The sequence below is a fragment of the Arvicola amphibius genome, chromosome X (assembly GCF_903992535.2).
Source record: "Arvicola amphibius chromosome X, mArvAmp1.2, whole genome shotgun sequence".
Classification (NCBI taxonomy): Eukaryota; Metazoa; Chordata; class Mammalia; order Rodentia; family Cricetidae; genus Arvicola; species Arvicola amphibius.
The window spans coordinates 119,418,018-119,437,353 of record NC_052065.1 but is presented as its reverse complement, the minus strand read 5'-3'; positions in this window follow the sequence as shown (position 1 = coordinate 119,437,353).

The window sequence follows — 19,336 nt, the reverse complement described above, 5'->3', positions numbered from 1 at the left end:
AATGTAGTCTCCCTTCACTACTTCCTGTCTTACATGTTAACTTTCTACCACTGACCCATGGGACCCTGGGAAATGTAATCTCCATTAATACTTCCTCTCTTATATGGCCACTTCCTGCCAAAGACGCTTAGGACCCTAAAAATGGTGTCTCCCATAACCACTTTCTGTCTTACAGAGACACATCCTACCGCTGACCCCTGGGACCCTGTGAAATGTAGTCTCCCATTACCACTTCCTGTCTTACATGGCCACTTCCTGCCACAGACACTTAGGACCCTGGGAAATGTAGTCTCCAAAACAACTTTCTGCCTTACAGGTCCACTTCCTGCCACTGACACATGGGACCCTGGGAAATGTCATGTCCCATTACCATTTCCTGTCTTACAGGGGCAATTCCTGCTGCTGACCTCTGGTACCCTGGGAAATGTAGTCTCTTATTACCACTTCCTGTCTTACATGGCCACTTCCTGCCACAGACGCTTAGGACCCTAAAAATGGTGTCTCCCATTACCACTTCCTGTCCTACATAGCCACTTCCTGCTACTGACCCATTAGATCCTAGGAAATGTAGTCTATATTACCACTTCCTTTCTTACAGGGCCACTTCCTGTTACAGATCCTTAGGACCCAGGGAAATGTAGTCTCCCATCATCACTTCCTGTCTTACATAACCAAATCCTGCCAAAGACGCTTAGGATCCTAAGAAATGCTATCTTCCATAACCACTTTCTGTCTTACAAGGCCACTTCCTGCCTCTGACCCAATGGACCCAGGGAAATGTAGTCTCCCATCATCACTTCCTGTCTTACATAACCAAATCCTGCCAAAGACGCTTAGGATCCTAAGAAATGCTATCTCCCATAACCACTTTCTGTCTTACAAGGCCACTTCCTGCCTCTGACCCAATGGACCCAGGGAAATGTAGTCTCCCATCATCACTTCCTGTCTTACATAACCAAATCCTGCCAAAGACGCTTAGGATCCTAAGAAATGCTATCTCCCATAACCACTTTCTGTCTTACAAGGCTACTTCCTGCCTCTGACCCAATGGACCCAGGGAAATGTAGTCTCCCATCATCACTTCCTGTCTTACGTAACCAAATCCTGCCAAAGACGCTTAGGATCCTCAGAAATGCTATCTCCCATAACCACTTTCTGTCTTACATGGCCACTTCCTGCCTCTGACCCATTAGACCCTGGAAAATGTAGTCTCCCTTTACCACTTCCTGTCTTACATGGCCACTTCCTGCCACTGACCCATGGGACCCTGGGAAATGTAGTCTCCCTTTACCACTTTCTGTCTTACATGGCCACCTCCTGCCAATGACCCACTGGACCATGGAAAATGTAGTCTCCCATTACCACATCCTGTCTTATATGGCCACTTTCTGGCACTGACCCATGGGACCCTGGGAACTGTAGTCTCCTGTTACCACTTCCTGCCTTACATGGTCACTTCTTACCACTGACCGATGTGACCCTGGAAAATGTAGTCTTCCATAACCATTTCCTGTTGTACACAGCCACTTCCTGCCAAAGATGCTTAGACCCCTAAGAAATTTTTTCTCCCATAACCACTTTCTGTCTTACATAGCCACTTCCTGCCACTCACCCCAGGGACACTGGGAAATGTCATCTCCCATAACCACTTCCTGTCTTACATGGCCACTTCCTGCCACTGAATCATGGGACCCTGGGAAATGTTGTCTTCATCACCACTCCCTGACTTACAGGACCACTTCCTGCCAATGACAATGGGACCCTGGGAAATGTAGTCTCCATAAAAACTTCCTGTCTTACCCGGTCACTTCCTGCTACTAGGAAATGTAGTCTCCATAACCACTTCCTGTGTTACATGTCCACTTCATGCCACTAACCAACGGGAAACAGGAAAATGTTGTCTCCCATAACCACTTCCTGTCTTACTCCGCCAATTCCTGCCACTGACCCATGAACACTGGGAAACGTAGTTGCCTATAACCACTTCCTATCTTATACAGCCACTTCCTGCCACTGACTCATGGGACCCCGGGAAATGTCAACTCCCATAACCATTTCCTGTCTTCCAAGGCCACTTTGTGGCACAGACGCTTAGGACCCTGGGAAATGTAGTCCCCCCTCAACACTTCCTGTCTTACATGGCCATGTCCTACCACTGACCCATGGAACCCTGGGAAATGTAGGCTCCCATTACCACTTCCTGTCTTACTCGGCCACTTCCTGTCCCAGATGCTTACCACTTCCTGTCTTACAGGGTCAATTCCTGCCTCCAACCCCTGAAACCGTGGATAATGTATTCTCCAATTACCACATCCTGTCTTACATAGCCACTTCCTGCCAGAGACGCTTAGGACCCTGAAATGTTTTCTGCCATAATCACTTCCTGTCTTACATGGCCACTTTCTGCCACTGACCAAAGGGACGATGGGAAAAATAGTCTCCCATTACGACTTCCTGTCTTACATGTCCACTTCTTGTTACAGATGCTTAGTACACTAAGAAATGTAGTCACCCATAACCACTTCCTGTCTTAGAAGTCCACTTCTGGCCTGTGACCCAAGAGACCCTGGAAAATGTCGTCTCCATAACTAATTCCTGTCTTACATGGCCACTTCCTACCACTGACCCATGCGACCCTGGGAAATGTAGTCTCCAATCACCACTTCCTGTCTTACATGGCCACTTCCCGCCACTGGGAAGTATAGTCTCCATAACCGCTTCCTGTTTTACAGGTCCACTTAGTGCCACTGAACAAAGGGACCCTGGAAAATGTCATCTCCCATAACCACTTCCTGTCTTACATGGCCAATTCCTGCCACTGATCCTTGGGACCCTGGGAAATGTAATTTCCCATCACCACTTCCTGTCTTACATGGCCATTTTCTGCCACTGACCCATGGGACCCTGAGAAATGACGTCTCCCATAACCACTTCCTGTCTTACATGGCGACTTCCTGCCACTGATGCTTAGGACCCTGGGAAATGTAGTATACAAAACCACTTCCTGTCTTACAGGTCCACTTCCTGCAACTGACCCATGGGACCCTGGGAAATGTAGTTTCCATAACCACTTCCTGTCTTACAGGGCCACTTCCTGCCACAGATGCTTAGGACCCCGGGAAATGTCATCTACCATTACCACTTCCTATCTTACACAGCCACTTCCTGCCACTGACCCATGGGAGCCTGGGAAATGTAGTCTCCAATCACCACTTCCTGTCCTACATGGCCACTTTCTGCCGCTGCCCCATGAGACCCTGGGAAATGACATATTTCATTACCACTTCCAGTCTTAAAAGTCCACTCCCTGCCAAGATGCTTAGGACCCTGGGAAATGTTGTCTCCCATAACCCTTTCTTGTCTTACATCCTGCCACTGACCCATTGGAGCCTGGGAAATGTAGTCTCAAATTACCACTTCCTTACTTACAGGGCTACTTCGTGTTACAGACACTTAGGACCCTGGGAAATGTAGTCTCCCATTAAAACTTCCTGTCTCACATGGCCACTTCCTGACACTCACCCATGGGACCCTGGGAAATGACGTCTCCCATAACCACTTCCTGTCTTACATGTCAACTTCCTGCCAAAGACGCTTAGTACCCTGGGAAATGTCACCCATAACCACTTCCTGTCTTAGAAGGCCACTTCCTGCCAATGACCCATGGGACCCTGGGAAATGTATTCTCTCATTATCACTTCCTGTTATAAGGCCACTTACTGCCAAAGACACTTAGGACCCTGGGAAATGTAGTCTCCATAACCCTTCCTGTCTTACATGTCCACTTCCTGCAACTGACCCATGGGACCCTGGGAAATGTAGTTTCCCTAACCACTTCCTGTCTTATAGGGCCACTTCCTGCAACTGACCCATGCGACCCTGGGAAATGTCATCTCCCATGTACACTTCCTGTCTTACAGGGACATTTCCTGCCACTGACCCATGGGACCCTGGGAAATATCCTCTCCCATTACCACTTCCTGTCTTACAAAGCCACTTCCTGACACTTAAGCTTAGGACCCTGGTAAATGTCATCTCCCATAACTACTTCCTGTCTTACATGGCCACTTCCTGCCACCGACTCATGGTACCCTGGGAAATGTCATCTCTCATAACCACTTCCTGTCTTACAAAGCCACTTCCTGCCACTTAAGCTTAGGACCCTGGGAAATGTATTCTCCTGTAACCACTTCCTGTCTTACCCGGCCACTTCCTGCCACTGACCCATGGGATCCTAGGAAATGTCATCTCCCATAACCACTTCCTGTCTGACATGGGCAATTCCTTCTAGGGACTGCAGTCCTCTTCCTTCTTCCATCCTCTCCTCTTATCTCAGCTTTCCTCTTGATCCTTCTTCTATCTTTCCCCCTCTTTCTTATTCTTTCACCTTACGTTTTTTTCTGTCTACTATCCTCTATTTTCCAATTTCCAGTTCATTTTTCCATGCTCTTTCTTCCTTTGTCTTCCCTCTCTCTGATCTTCTCCTTTTCCTACTTTTCCCTACTCTTTCCTCTTAATTACTTTTTTCATTTTCTTCCCTCTTCTCTTCTCCCCTTTTTATTCTTCCCTCCCCTTCTGTCTTTTCTACTACTCTTGCCCCCTCTTTTTATCCTTCCTCTTCTCTCTTCTACAATTTTATAGGTCCTATTACCTGACTTTTGTCTTCCCTTCTTTCTCCCATTTTCTCTTCCCTTTTCCATCACTTTTCCACTTCCTTCCTCTTACCTCTTCTACACTCTTTTAAACTGCTCTTGCTCCTCATCTCTCTTACCATCTAATCCCAATTTTCTTATTCCCTCTTCTTCTCCCCTCTTCCCTGTTCATTCTGCTTTTCTCTTCCCCTTCTCTCCTGATAACACCCTTTTTCCATGCTTCCTCTTATCATCTTTCTCTTCTCTCTTCCTTTCTTTTACCTCCACCCAACCCATCCTCTTCCCTTCTCCCTCTGCTTTCCTACTCCATCCACTTCCTCTTCCCTCTACATTCTCTTTGTTCTCTTTCCTCTTCCTTTGTTTTCCATGCTCCCTCATCTTCACTCCTTCCATCTTATACGTCCTCCTTCTAACCTCCATCCTTCTCCACATTCCTTCCTGTTCTTCCCACCTCTCTCCTCTATCCTACTCTCTCCTTTTTCCTACACCCTCTACTGCCTTCTTCTCTCCTTTTCCATCTTCCCACCACTTCCTGATTTCCCCTTAATCTTCCTCTAACCTATTCCCTACTCTTCTGACCTTTTACCTCCTGTCTCTTTTCTTGTTCCTCTGCAGCCCACTCTTCTTATTTTCCCTACCTCCTCTTTGCTTCTTCTTTCCTTCTATTTACTTCCTCCCTTCTCTTCTGCTTCTTATCTCTTTTATCCTCTTTCATATTAACTCCTCCTTCCTCTTCCCTTATTTCTCTACTTCTTTTTCATCTTGTCTACCCTTCCATATTCCCTCCATTCTCTTTATTCCTCCTTTCCCGTCCCTCCTTTTCACTACTCTCTCCACTTTCCTACCTCTCTTCTTTTTTCTCTTCTGTTCCTTCCTCCCACCTCTTCTCTCCCTTCCTCCCACTTCTTTTCTCCATCCACCTCAGATTTTACTTTTCATCCCTCTTCCGAACTCTTTTTTCCTGCCCTTTCCACTCCTGCCTCCTCTTCCATCCTGACTCTTCCCTTTTACTGCCCCCTCCTCTCTTATATTTTCTGTTCCCATTTACCTTCTCTTCTCTTTTCTCCTGCATTCCCTCCTCTTTCCTCATCTGTCACCTTCCCTCCTCCCTCCCACTCCCTCTTACCTGTTATTTTCTTTCCTCTCCTCTCTCCTCTTTACTACTCTTCTGGACTCTCTCCCCTATCTTGTTCCTACCTATTCCCTCCTGCCTTCTGTGCTTTCTCTCTCTTCCCCCTCTTCCTTTTTTGCTCCTCTTTCCTTCTTTCTCCACTTTCATTCTCCCTCCTATTCTCTCTTTCCTCTTCCCTCCTTTTCAATCTCTCTGCATTGCCCTACTCCTTATTCTTCCCTACTTTCTCCACTCCCTCCAATTCCTGCCCCTTTTCCTCTCTCCCACTTTCCCTTCTCCTTTTACCTCCTCTTCCCTCTTCTCTCCTCTTCCCTTCTCATAACTCTTACATTATTTCCCCTCCTTCCTCCTCTTTTCTCATCCCCTTTCATCTTCTCTCGCATTTCTTCCCCCCTCCTCTTCCCTCATGCTTCCCTTCCACACTTTCTTCTGTTTCCTTCTTCCTTCCTCATTTGCATTTCTCTTCTCTCAGTCCTCCTTTTTTCTGCCTCACTCCTGCTGCCCCCTCCCATTACTTCCCTGTTCCATGTTCCTATCGTCCCTCTTCCTGCTTCTCTCCTCTTTCTTCTACTTCATTCCTGTTCCTTCCTACTACTACTTCCCTGTTCTTTCCCCATATTCCTCCTCCTTCTTCTTTCTTTCTCCCTTTGCCTTCCCACTTCCCCCTTCCCTGATCTTCCCTCATGCCTCTTCTTCAATCATGCCTCATGTTATTCCTCTTCTCTTCCCTCCTCTGTCCTTGTCACTCCTTCTGCCCTTTATCTCTTTACTCTTCTTCTCCCTTCTTTCCTCTCCCTAGTCTTCCCTCTTGCCCCTTTACACTATTTCCTCATAACTGCCCTTCCTTCCCCTTCTCTCTTATTTCCTCACTCCTCTTCCTTTGCATTTCTCTTCCCTATTACCTTCTCTTCCCTATTTTTTCCATTTATATGCTCTTCTCTCTTCATTCCTTTTATCTCATCTTCCATTTTCTCTAATATTCCCTTCCCTTTTTCTCTTCTCCCTCTTCTTCACACCTTCCTTTTCTCATCCCCTATTTTCTGATCCTTCTTTTTTCCCTTTACCTCCATTATCTTCACTCCACTCATCCTCTCCTCTAACTCTTCTCACACCTCTTCTCTCATCTTCCCTCTTCCCTCCCCTATACTCTTTTTCATCCATCTCCTTCATCTTCCCACCATCCTTTACTCTCATTCTTCTCATCTTTCCTTTATCCCCTTCCCTCCTATTCTCTCTTCCCTCTTCCTTTCTCTCTCCTCTTCCTTCCCCATTTTCTGCCTTCCTCCCTTTCCCTCCCTCCTCATTCTTCCACTTTCCTTTTTCCTCTCCATTACTTCTCCCTTATCTTCCCTCTTTCTTGCTCTGTCCTTCTTATCCTTCTTTCCTCCCCTTCCCTCCTCCCTCCTATTGTATCCTCTCCCTTTCATTCCCCTGTCCTCTCTTTTTTTCATCTTCCTCTCTTTTCCATTCTCCTCTTTCCCAAATTCCTTGTCTTCCCTATTCCCTTCTCTTCCATTGTTCCTCCTCATTCTACCTCACTCCTCTTCTTTTTCTCTCTTCCCTCCAACCTCCTCCTATTCACTTCCTCTCCCATCTTACATCCTACCTGCTCTTTTATTCTCTTCCTCTTCCCTCCTACATCCTCCCTACTTCATCTTCCATTTTTCTGCTTATTCACAATTTCTCCTCTTCCCTGTTCCTTCCTGTCTTTTATCCTCTGTCCTCTGATTCCTTCCTCTATCCTCTATCCTCTCTCATTTTCCCTTCCTTTTCCTTTTTCCTTACTAGCTTCCCTTTAATGATTTCTTTTCCCTCTTCCTTCCTTGATTGTGTTCTTCACTGTTCCCTCCTCACTCTGATTTCCTCCTTTTATCTTATTGCTTCTTTTCATTGTTCAATATTGTTACCTCCTCCCTACATTTGCCTTTCATCCTACCTCTCTCCTTTCTTTAATATTCCCTCCTCCCTTCTCTTCAAATTTCTTTCCTCTTACTCCTTCAGTTTTCTTTCCTGATAATTCCTCTTTCCTTTTGTATTCCCTCTGCATCCCTAATACATCCTCCTCCATCCTCTTCTATCTTCCCTGCTTTTCCCTACTATCTCCTCTTCCTTCCTCCTTGCTTTTCTAGCTACTTCCTTCCTATTTCCGTATCTCTATTCTATCGTCTTCTTTCCTTTTCTTCTATCCCATTCTCTTTCTTCCTCAGTCCCCTTACTCTTCCATCCACTTCCACTCTTCCCCAACCTCTTGTCTCTCCTCTCCTCTCACTCTTCCTTACCCATTCTCTTCCCTCTTTCATATCCATTCCTCTTCCGTCATCTTCACTCTATCTTCCTTTTCCCTCATTCCCAAGTTACATGCATTTATTCTTCTCTCATCTTTCCACATTGTCTCAACTTCCCTCCTTTCTCCTCCCTCTTCTCTTTCCTCTATTCTCCTCCTCTCTCCTCTATGCTTTTCACTCTTATTCACTCCCCTCTGCTCTCTCCTCCCTCTTCTTATCTGCATCCTACTTCATCCTCTTTCTTCTTCTGTAATCTTATTTCTTCCCTCCTCTTTCACTTCCCCCTTTTATTTTTACATCAATTCTCTCCCTTTTGTGTCCTTTTATCTCTTCTGTCCACCACCCTCTTCCCCCATTGCTTCTCTTTCAAGTCCCATCTTTCCTCCTCCCTTCTCTTTCCTCTCCTCTCCTCCTTCATCTTCCTCCCTCCCTTTCCCTCCTCTCTTCTTTTCTGTATTTCCTCCTCCATCTTCTTTCTAATTCCTGCTATTCTTTCTTTCTTCTTCCTCCATCTTCCATACTCTGTTTCCCTCACAGTCCTCTTTATCCTTTTTCCTGTTCTTACCTTCTCTTTTTTAATTCTTTTTCATTTTTGCTTTCCCCTCATCCCTCTTCCCCATCTTTCCTTGTTTCCATAATCTCCTCATACTTTTTCTCTCCTCTTCGCACATCTTTGCCCTTCCTCCTCTTTCCTCCTTTCCTCTCTTCATGACATTTTCACAGCCCTTCTCACCCTTAGTTCTTCCTCTTTCACTCATTACTGTACTCTGCCATCCTCTCCTTCTTCCCCTCTCTTCCCTCCTTTTACCTCTGGCATCTCTTCCCTCTTCCCTGCTGCTCCCTCGCTTATTCTTTATCTACCCTCTCTTCTCTCAGTTTCCCTACTTATTTCTTCTTCCTACCTCTTCCCTTTCCCTCCTTTTCTCTTCTCCCATCTCTTTCCTTCTTCCTCATCCTCCTTCAATTTTTCTCTTCCCTCAACTCTCTTACTCCACGTTTCCCTCTTTGCTCTTCTTCCCTGCTCACCCTCTTCCCTCTTTCAGTCTTTCAACAAGTCCCTCCTTTCTCCTTATACATAATTTCTTTTTCCCTACCACCCTCCTCTCTCCTCTTCTATTTCCCTCCATCCTACATCCACTTCACTTGTTCCTCCTTCCTTTGTCCTCTGTTCTCAACTTTCCTCTTCTGTCCTCCCTCCTACCTCATCCCTCCCCATAATGTTCTCTCCTCTTTTCTCCCCATTCTTTCATCTTCCCTGTATTCCCATTTTCCTTATCTTTCTTTCTTCCTCTATCCCCCCTTTTCTTGTTTTCTTCTCATTCCTACCTCCTCTTTTGTTCCTTCATTTTCCTCTTTCTTCTTTTTCTTCTTTCCTTCTCTTTCCTCTTTTCTCCTTTTCCCTCCTTTCCCTTCCCTCCTATTCCTTCCCCTTCCCATTCACTACTTTTTCCTGTCACCTCTCCTTTATCCTCCTCCTCCTTCCAATTCTCTCCTCTTACCTACTCCCTTGTTTTTTCTTTTTCTAGTCTTCCCACTTCTTTCCCCGTACTCATCAATCTTCCTCACTCTTGCCTTTTCTTTTCCTATATCTCTTTCCTCCTCAGTTCTATTCACTCTGTTTTCCTCATCCTGCTGGTATCCTTTACATTCCTCTTCCATCTTGTCTCCTTCCTCCTCTTCCTTCCCTATTTCTTCCTCTTCTTACCCCTTACTTCCTTTCTCTTATTCTTTTATCCTTTCTCTTCACAAATCACCTTCCCTGCTCCCATTCCTTTATGTCTTTGTCCCTCTTATCTCCTCTTCCCTTTTTTGTCCTCTTCAGCCTGGTTCCATTTTATTCCCTCCTCTTTCTTCTTCTCCATTTTCCCTTTTCACTCCTCTTTTCTTCTCTCTCTCCTCTTCCTTCCTACTCCCTCTTCCCTCATTTTCTTTTGTCATTTTTATATTCTTTTATCGACCCCATACCTTTTCCTCCCCTTCCCTGTACCTTCTACTTCCCTCCTAGTCCTGTCTCCTCTTTGCTTCTTCCCTTCTCTTCCCCTTCTCTCCCTTTTAATGTTCCCTGTTTTTTCTTCCTTTTCTTCCACTCTCCTTTCACTTCTCCCCATCTCTCCCTGCATTCCTCTATTCTCTTCCGCCGTACCCCTTTTATACTATTCTTCCCTCTTCTGTCCTTCCTCCTCTCTTTGTTTTATCTCTTCTTTCCCCTTCCCTCTACATTTCTTCCCACTACTCCACTCTTTCTAAAACCTCCTCTTCTATCACACACTTTCCCGCATCTACTCTCTTTATCATATTCCCCCCTCTTCTTCCCTTCTCTGCCTTCTTCACTTGGTTTGACTCCTTCCCTCTCATACAATCTTCCTCCTCTTTCCTTCACCCACTGTACTCTATTTCATTCTTCTTCTCCTCTCTCCTTTCTTCTCTTCCCTCCTCCTTCCTAATCAATCCTCTTCCTTTCTCTCTTCTCATTTATTGATCCTCATTGTCCTGCTTCCTTCTTTCTTCCTGCTCTTTTCTCTTCTTTCTACCTATATATCTTCTCTTTCCTCCTCCTCCTCACTACACTCCCTCCTATTTATATTTCCCTCCTTTGTACCTTTTCTAAACTCCTTTCTTCTCTATCTTCCTACCTCCTCTTTCTTCTTTTCACCCCTTCCCTTTCCTGCCTTCCTTCTCTTTCCTTGTCTGTCCTCTTCCATCTTTCCTAGTGTTTCTCTCTCCCTCGCCTGTGCCCCTTCCTTTTCTTTCCATTCATTTTACCTCCCTCTTACTCCATCCTCTCTCATCTTCTTCCATCCTACCCCCTAAACACCTGTCCCTTTCCTTCCCTACGCCCTCCTCTTCCCTTTTTTTCTCTCCTCTCTTCACCTTCCTCTTCTATCCTCTGTCTACTTCATTCCTCCTTTTTTCTCTCATCCCTCATTTCCCTATTGCATTTTCCTTCTCTTTTCTCTTCCCCCTCATCCCTGCACCACAATCTCCTTCAATTCATCATCTTCCCTACTCTATTCTCTTCCCTCCTCCATGCTCTTCCTCTCTCTTTTTTCTTTTAACTTTCTTGCATTCTACTCTTCCTTCTTCTTCGTTTATTTGCCTTATTCCCTCCTCTTCCTTTCACCCTCCTCTACCTCCAGTCCCAATGACTTCCTTCTCCTTCTTCCTCTTCCCCCTTCATTCCTCTTTCTACTTTTATTTTCATCCATTTACCTCCTCATAATACCCTATTTCTTCCCATTCATTCCTCAATCCAATTCTCCCTCTCCCTCCTCGATCACCTTCCCTCCTATTCCCTCTTCTTTTTCCCTTCTTGCTTGATTCCCTCTTCCAACCTACTTCCTCTTCCCTCGTCTCTCTTCCCTCTTTTTCTGTCCATCCTTAATCTTCCTTTGTCTTTCCTCATACTCCATCATTTCTGTTCTTCTTCCTCATCCCTCATCCCTCTTCTTTCCTCCACACTCTTCTCTCTTCCCTCCTCATTCTTCTCTCTTCCTTACTCTTCTTTCCTCTCTCCTATTAACTCCTGTCTCTTCTTCCTTACTTTCTTCTTTCCCTCTTCTTCTCTCCTACATTTTTCCTTCTTCCCTTCTCTTTGCTCTTCTTCTCCCCCTTTCCTTCATTGTGTATCCTTCCTCTTCTTTTCTCTTTCATCCAACATCTTCCCATTGCAATCTTACCTCCTCCTTCATGCTTTGACCCAGAAAGCCTGCACTGTAGATGCCTTCTTTCTTCCCTAGTCTAAGCATTTTATTCTGTAATCTGCCCCCTTATCTTCTTTCCCTCTAATCCAACTCCTACCTTTCCCAGATCCTCCCCTAAACCTTATTTATAATCTACCTTACCAGAAACTCCATCCAGTACTGAGTTCTCCACCTATCACGGGTGAAGGCTAAAATCTTCCCTATTATTAAAACCCCTCTCTCAAGAATCATTACATATTTTCTGTGAATGCCTGTGTGAACATTGTAAGCAGTCACTGCAACCCTGGCCCCAGGATACAGCAGAAGAGTGCCTCAGATGCTCTTAGAACAGAGCTGAAGACATTGTGCATCCCATGTGGGAGTTTAGCATCAAACCTCTGGCCTGTGGAAAATCAGGCACCTGTACTGAGTGCTGAGACAGATTGCTAAGCCTCAGTCCCTCCTGCTCTATCTGAAATTATAGGCATATTTGCAAGCCCACACTTGTGAAGCTGCCCCCATCTTTCTATGAGCTGTCTGCCATGTCCAACACTTGTCTTATTTTTCACTGTTCATCCTGATCACCTCACCCTCCAGACAAAGCCAGGCCTTCTATCACACACCTTATTCTCCTACCTACATCCTTCCTCACACTCCTCCTCACACACGTTGCCTCTGATAACCTGCACATCTTCCTGCCCTCCTGACTAGTTTTCTGTCACTCCCAGCAATTGTGCCTCATACAAGATCCACTTTCCCTCTCACAGAGAACAATCTGGACCCATCCCAGACTCCCATCCTGTCTACCCCAGGTTTTCACTCTTTCTGCATATATGTAGCATTCTCTTAATCCTTCTTTTTTACCCCTCAACTTCAGCCTTCTAACACAACCCAGATTATTGCCAACCCTTTCTGGTACATGATGCATACATGCAGCATACATCTTGCCTTCCTCTCAGACTCATAAATTCCTTGTATAGTACTAGAACTCACCAGTTATTTGCTCCAATAATTTTGATCATCTTCTCTGCTCCATTACTGTTCTGATGGCCTGCCAAACATAAGAACACCTATTCAGCATTCTCTTCCTCCCTTGGCATCCCAATCTCCCCAAAGCCTCCAATTCTTCTCCTGGTCCCTGTCCTCCCTGTGCTTCTAAGAGTTAATAGCCTTCTCATGCCTCCACCAAACTCACAGCTTACTCCAATCTGTTTACTTTTGGTGTGTATCCTGCCCTGCTCAGAAGCACTGAGTCCCAGGGCAGTCTTGGAGTTTCTCCCATGCATCTACACTCATATCCAGGTCCTGTGCTGTTGGGGCAGCTGGCCCAATCCCTGCGTTTAGGGGCGTGGCTGCCCCAGCAGAGTAGCATTTCCCTTAAATAGGATCGGGGCACCGGAAGGAGCCCCGTTTTGTTCTCCCCTGCGTACCTTCTGCTCCGCTGGACCCTTGGTTCTGTAAGTTCCCTTATCTCCCCTTGTATTAAAACTGATTAATTATAAAAGGACTATCGTGGTTATTCCCTAACCCCTACAACCGCCGGTACCGCCGGCGTTTGCCGGTACGTTTGCCGGTACCCGATTCCACTACAGTTTGGCGCTCCAACGTGGTGACTAAATCCACTTCAAAACCTTACGTGGGGCAGAATCCCGGGGGCAGTAAGTCTGCTGCGGTCTGCTCGCTATTCACAGGCGGGCTGAACGGCCCTAATTCTAATTCAACTGATTGAGCCGGAGCTCGCACTCTTCTTTATTATTTCCTGGTCTCCAGTTTTTTTAAAAAAAAACTATATGAGTGTTGATTCTTGTATATTGATATATTAAACATTGTATGAGAGTATGATACTACCTCTGTTTAAAACAATTGTTATATTGACATTGCTTACTATATTGCAATGTACATCTCTACCTCTGATACTATTTATGTAATGACATTGTTTACCATATTGCACTGTACATTTCTACCTCAGATATTATTTATGTAAGGACCCTGTTTACATTTGGAAATCATTGTCTTCATTTATTGCACAGTTGTCTATTCTATTAGTCATACAGTTACATAAGTGTTGAGAATCATATGTTGGTCATATTTATATTTAGGACAATCAGGTTTTTTAGACACATAGAGGTTGTATTTAGTATAGATAGCATAATCTTCGACCTCTTTGAAGAGCTGTAGAACATGGCCTTTAATCTAACCTAGAGTTTTGTATTCATGAGACACAATCACTCCTGGCAACAATGTTTGCAACAATAGTTTGCCGGTACGTTTGCCGGTACCCGATTCCACTACACTGTGCTTTAACACAGATTGTCCCCAAATTCAGACACTCACCTCTACTCCTGAAGTATAAGCTGGGTACTTCTGGGTATCCTGTCATTGTCCTAGTCTACTACCCATCCTAATAAACTCCTGAGTTCCTCTATTCTTCTAGGAGCATCCAGAGACTCCTATCCTGTTCAGTCTCACCACCCTCCTCAGACTTCTTCCTACTTTCCAGTCTCCCTACACAGCCCTTATAACTAGATTTCACCTTTACCTCAGTCTCTGATCTAAAATTTTTGACAATCCTGCCTTCTTCCCCCACCACTTGCCACCTTTCCCCCATGTTCCTGACATCTCAACCCAGATGTTAGCCTTTCTGTAATTGTCTGCCTTCTGACTTCTCCATCTGACTAGTTTCAGTTGGATCCTCCTGGTCTGGTACCCAGATTTTGAGGTACCCTGGTCTGCTTCTGGTCCCCAGCGCTGCAGTCTTCCCAAGAACACAGTTCTCCCCATCCCCTTTCACTTGCAGAAGGCTTCTATCCCATCCTCAGTCCTAGCATTTCCAATCTTTCCAAGTTTGGCAATCACTTCCCACCTCTGTCTGCTACCTGTGGCATCTCCCCACCACTGTACGTCATGCATACCCTCTTAGTTTCCAGCCATCTCAGTGTGTCTCCTGCCACTTCCCCATCATACTCTTAATCGCTTCGCCAGTCATCTCTTTCACCCTGCATTCCTTCCCTTCCCTTTTATGTATTTTTAAGGGATAAGAGTTCTGCCTGCATGTGTGTCTACATGCCAAAAAGGGCAACAGATCCAATTATAGATGGTTGTGAACAACCATGGGTTGCTGGTAATTGAACTCAGGAAGAACACAAAAGGCACTTACCTGCTGAAGTATCTCTCTAGCTCTTTCAATATTCCCCCTTTTGATTTTCCAAAACAGGGTTTCTCTGTAGTTTTGGGGCCTGTCCTGGAACTAGCTCTTGTAGACCAGGCTGGCCATGAACTCAAAGAAATCCACCTGCTTCTTCCTCCCGAGTTCTGGCATTGAAGGCATGTGCCACCCCCACCCGGCTTCCTTCCAATCTCTTCTAAGAACCCTATCCTCCTTATCCTTATGTTGTCCCAGAACCTCATTCTCTCCTCAGGAACATGTACCCCCATTCTCAGCTGCCATCCCTCATGATATCATCTCCAGTCTGTTCACTGCCCTGTGTCTCTGGGGACTTCCTGGAACCTGCTACCCTCCCCCTGAGCCTTAAAGAATTCAGCATATTGCCTATCCTTCTGACATGATTTTGTGTACATCCCTAGCCTTTAGACTTCCCATGAGCCTTTTTTACCAGGATTCTCAATTTCCAGAGCCTCTGGTTTCACTCACTAGGAACATACAGCAAATAGTTCACCTCTTTGCAGGTCTTCTCCACTCTTAGGATACTCTGACCATTTTCCTCACCAGTATCCTCTTGGTGAGTCTCCTGACACTTCTATTTGTCCCTCCTCCCTAGTCTCCTGTCACCTCCATCTTGCCCTCAGCTCCATCTTCTTTCCACCCCATCCTTCTAATGTCCTCAAATCTACCTGTATCCTCACCCCCCCTGCAGTGTCTGGCCTCTTCCCTTCACCTCTACCCTGTCCCTGAGCTTCCTTCTCTCTTCCCCAAATTTCTGTTGTCCTGCTGACCATTGTGCCCTTTTAGGATGCTTCCTTCTCTCCTCCTCTTCATCTACATTCTATTCTCCTCTATTCTACCACCAACCTCACCAACTCTCCGTCCTCTTCAGTCACCTGTATGAGTATGAAACCTCTTGTAGCCTTACCGCCTCACCCTAGGCTCCTTTTTGATTTGTCACCATGGTTCTGCCCTTCTACCCAGACTTTTAGGTTCTTCCTAAACTTTTGTCCTTTCCATTCGTCTGTCCTCCTCTTCATCCTTTGATGTTTGCCTGAGTCTTCTGCCCTGCTCCCTTGCCTTCCTCACCCTGCTTCTTAGTCTCCCTACTACTATCCTCTCCAGGTGTTGCCCTCTCCATCTTACCTTTAGGCTGACTGTATGAGTCCTTCCTCATGCATCTAGAACCCTTGAGTACTCACTTCTCTTCTCTACCTTTCTATGTCTGTATCCCCTTCCCCTCCCCAGAGTCCTGTCACTCCCTATTCTGTACCCTCCACATTGAAGCCCCTACCCTACACAGCATCCTTTTGCCCAGGTCTTAGCTCCCCTTGGATTCTCTATCATCCCCTAGTGTGCTTCATCTTTTCCTGAGCTTTCTGTCCCCACCAGCTTCCTACCCTCACTTTGGGCTGGTTGCCTTTCTCTCCGGACTCCCACCTTCCTCTTTAGCTTCTGGCCCTTCTCCATGTCCTTCTCTACAAACTTCTATTTCTTCCCAATCCCTTGACAAGTATCTCCCCCCTGCTCTGTAACTAATGATCTTAGATACCCTCACAGCTTCCTCTTCGCCTGCCTCTTCATCCTCATCCTTCCTTCTCTCAGCCCATGCCTTCCTCTAAGGGACTTATTCTCCTTCCCTCCAATACTCTCCTCTGCCTTTCTCCCTCCCTCAGAACCTGCTCTCATTCTGATTCCTTCCTTCTGTCTGCCTTCCTGCCTTTCTCCATGTCATCTCTCCTCAGATCCATCCTCTGCTCTTATCTACCCACCGCTCTTAATCCTGACATCTCTGTTCCTTATTCCTTCTCCATGATCATCTTGCACTCCTCATCCCTAGGCCTTTCTTTAGTCTCTAAACATAACATATGCCTTGGGCGTTGTCCTCATCTGCAGCTTCCTACCCTGAGCCAGTGTGTGTGTGTGTGTGTGTGTGTGTGTGTGTGTGTGCCTTCCTGATCAGCCTTGTTTCCATCTGTACTTATCCCAACTCTGGTGACTTTCCTCCTGCCATCCTGTCCTCTGTCAACCTCCTAACCGCTCTCAGCATCAGACCCATTTCCGGGACTCTTTTTCTCCTCTGTACACTTAGTTCTCCCCACTACACACACACACACACACACACACACACGCATCTAGTGCCTAGCTCCATATTTTCTAACTATTTTTGAGCATCTTGCTTTCTCCTCCACTTACTATCCTAAAGTGAACCATCTTCAGTGTCCTGCCCACCCTTTGAGGCTCCATGCTGCTGTCCTTGTTCTATAATTCCAGCTCTCACCAGGAACCTCCCCTTCTCCTCTAGCCTCTTGTCTTTCTCTGAATTATAGCAATCCTTATCTCCTCCCTTGCCTCCTGTCTTTCCTCCAGTTTTCTCCTCCTCTGTAAACGGAGACTGCAATTTGGTTACCAGGCCACACAGACCCGAATAATCAGACAACTACTATTTTAATAACAACACTGTTTGACCAATGGCTCAGGCATATTTGTAGCTAGTTTTTACATCTTAAATTAACCCATTTCTATTCCTTTTCTTTTTACCACGAGGCTCATGGTTTGTTACCTCTTGCTTCTTGGGTGGCAACATGGAGTCTCCCTGACTCCGCCTTCCTTCCTCCTCTATCTCTGCTTGGATCTCCCGTCTTGCTGTATTCTCTCTTTCCATAGGCCAAAGCAGCTTCTTTTTTAAACAATGGTAATAAAACATGTTACGGAGGGCAATCCCAAATCACTCCTATCTCCCGGATTACTGCCCTCCACAAGCCTTCTATCTTCCCCTTACCTTCCATTTTCCTTTAGCCATCTATTTCATTCCTGATTTCATCCTGAGTTCTTGGGCCCCCTCCTCAGCCTTCTAGGTCCCCCAGACCCTGACAGTGCCCTGAGCCTCTGTCCATATCCCACCTTTCTCTCATGTCTGCTACCTGCTCCAGCTTCTGCTCTCCTTTAAGCTCCTCTCCCTACTCCCACTCTTTCTCAGACCCCACCCCAACTCCTGCAGTATTCCTTAGCTTCCTGCAAACCTCCTAAGCCTTCCACCCTCCATAATCCCCTCCTTCCCTCTGGCCATAATTTCTTCCTCAATAGACTTTCACCCTATAACATCATAACCTCCCTTAAACCTCCTGCCATGCTCACCCACCACCTGCCCTTCCCCCACCCACTGGCAGTCCTCACCAGCCTGAGGCCTTGCCTTCTCCTTCCTCCCAAGTCTCCTTCCCTACCTAGCATTCTCCCTCTCACATCCTTCCTCCTTCTGCCCTCCTCACCCATGTGTCCTTCTCTCCAGCCTTCTCCTCTCCAGCCTCTTGGCCCCTTCCTCCCAATGTCTCCCCATCCCTTCCCAGCTCCCAGCTGTCCTTTCAGCCTATGCCTCAGTCTCAGCTTCTTCTGCCTTCACCCATCCCTGATCTTCATTCCCCAACCCAGCCTCATACCCTCCACGACTCCTGCCTTCCTCATCATGGGATGCCCCCATGATCCTCCTACCACTCTCCTCACTCTGCCGTGTTCCTTCTCAGCTTCCCGCCATGCTCCCTACCATTCTGCCCTATGCCAGATACCCATTCTCCCCTCCAGCCTGTTGTGCACCCCAAAACCTTCTGCCTTCCCCAGTCCCATGAACCAACCTGTTTCTTGTCCAGCTTACCTTTCTCAGTCTTCTGTGTAGCACACCAGACACCACCTTCCCTTAACAGTATGGCCGTTGGTCCTGGCCCTCTGCCCTCCTTAGCATTTGTCCCCTAGCTTTGCCTGCCTTCCTCTCAGCCTCCTACAGCCCCTGAGCCAGCTGCTCAGTCTAACAGATTCATATGTTCTTCTGATCCTTCTGACCTGGCTCGGGTACTATATTCCTGAGCCTTTGGCTCTCTTCCTCAGTCTCCCTACCTTCTTCCTCTGTGTCTCCGGCCCTCCTTCTAAATCTTCTGTCCTCCCCCAGCTATCCCTCTCATCCCTGACTTCCCCTTTTGCCTCCTATCTGCCTCTCTAGCCTTCAGCCCCACTCTATGACCCTCCTGCCCTCCTCACAGTGAATCCTTTCCTCAAGTCTCCTGCCCCTTTTTACAGTCTTGTGCATGCCTATCCTCCTACCATTTCCCACCCTACCATCCCCCCAGCCTGTTGTCACCCTTTCCAGAATCATACAGCCCCCTGAGCTTCCTACCTTCTACACCACTCTTCTGCTCGCCTCCCCAGCCTTAAGTCGTTCCTACCTGACCTCCTACTGTCCCCATGAGACTCCTGGGATTCTGGTCAGCTTCTTTGTCTTTCTCCTGAGCCCTCTATGGTCCCCATGGTCTACAGTACCCCCTGCAGCGTCCTGTCCTGCTCTGCAGCACCCAGCTGTCTCCTGTCCTGCTCCTGAGGCTTCTACCCTACTACAAGAACTTCCTGACTTTCTCTAGTCTCCCACAATGCATTTG